The sequence below is a fragment of the Pteropus vampyrus genome, unplaced genomic scaffold, assembly GCF_000151845.1.
Source record: "Pteropus vampyrus isolate Shadow unplaced genomic scaffold, Pvam_2.0 Scaffold453, whole genome shotgun sequence".
Lineage (NCBI taxonomy): Eukaryota > Metazoa > Chordata > Mammalia > Chiroptera > Pteropodidae > Pteropus > Pteropus vampyrus.
Genome location: NW_011889234.1, coordinates 935,040 through 936,395, shown reverse-complemented (window position 1 = coordinate 936,395; position 1,356 = coordinate 935,040). Strand labels below are relative to the sequence as shown.

General features: G+C 34.2%; 1 pseudogene; it reads left to right on the top strand.

The window, feature by feature from the left end:
• Positions 1-767: 767 nt before the first annotated feature.
• LOC111732398 lies at positions 768-886 on the top strand (annotated as a pseudogene).
• The last annotated feature ends 470 nt before the right edge of the window (positions 887-1,356 follow it).

The following is a 1,356-nucleotide window of genomic DNA, read 5'->3' as shown; positions in this document are numbered from 1 at the left end:
GGAGACTGGAGGTGCTAAACCTGTCCCCTCAAGGGCCTGCTCATCACCACTGCTGGGAAGTCTTTGAGCATGTCTTCACTATTTGAAATCCAAGGCAGGAAGAGAAGGGAGAAAATCCCCATCATTTTAAGTAAACTCCCATCTATTCATAGCCATCTCCCCAAGAGGGACAAGACCAGCATGTGCATAACTTTAACCCAACTAAACTGCATAGTAGAACATTTAGTTTATGTTAGTATCATATTTAAAGTTACTTAAGATTGTTCCTAGCCTTCAACATGCACAAAGTGTGGGTACTTGCTTTACATTTGTGTAACTAAACATCCCATTCAGGGTATATTTTTTCCCCCAACAAAGGAATGGTTTGCCCTAAGGATAAATTAGTGTCTCTATTTTTGTTTTGTTTTGAGAAAGAAAATCTTTAGAAAATTTTAAATAAATAAATGTTTTTCCAGTTTTTAGTCATTAAATATCTTCGTAATGATTTTCAAGCAAGATGCCACATTTCAATTAAAACAAGCTGGGCTAAATGCAATTGGCATCCTGGAATAGAAAAAGGACATTAGTGGAAAAACTGGTGCTTTCCAAACAAGTTAATAATAATGTGTGATTGTTAATTTCCTAGTTTTGACAAATGTACTAAGGTTAAGGAAGATGTTAATATTAGGGGAAACTAATGACGAAGGGTATATACGAACTATTTCACAACTTTTCTGTAAGTCTAAAATTATTCCAAAGTAAAAACGTTCACTAAAATATAAAATGAAGTCTACGGACATGCTACCTTGAACAAGCCCAATCCCATCTGATCTCGGAAGCTAAGCAGGGTCAGGCCTGGTTAGTACTTGGATAGGAGACCACCTAGGAAGACCACGTGCTGTAGGTGTAAAAAATTTAAAAAGTAGGGTTTGTAAAATGACAAGGTCCTTGCAATCTGTGAGGTCGACCAAGGTTTGCCTCATCTAAAAAACAAACAAACAAACAAACAAACAAACAAACAAAAAACTATAAAATGAGCATGAGCATAGATTTCAGGCATCAGATTTGAATTAGCTATTACAGTTGATCATTAAATTTAGTGTTAATCTTCTTAGAAACTAAGACAAATAAGGGAATAGGTGGATTGTATGGCTTGTGAGGGAAAAAAATGCATTATGTCATTTGAAGATACAATTTTCCAGCTCAAGATTTTAGAAAGAATTTACTACATAAATGCTTAGATAAGAAATCATGAGTAACATAAAGGATGATATGTTCCACTACTGTTTAATAGAAGAAAAGAAATGATCTTAAATAGGTTCAAAAAAATTAAAATGTCAAGTGTATAACTTAAAAAAAAACCTCATTTTTTGGGGG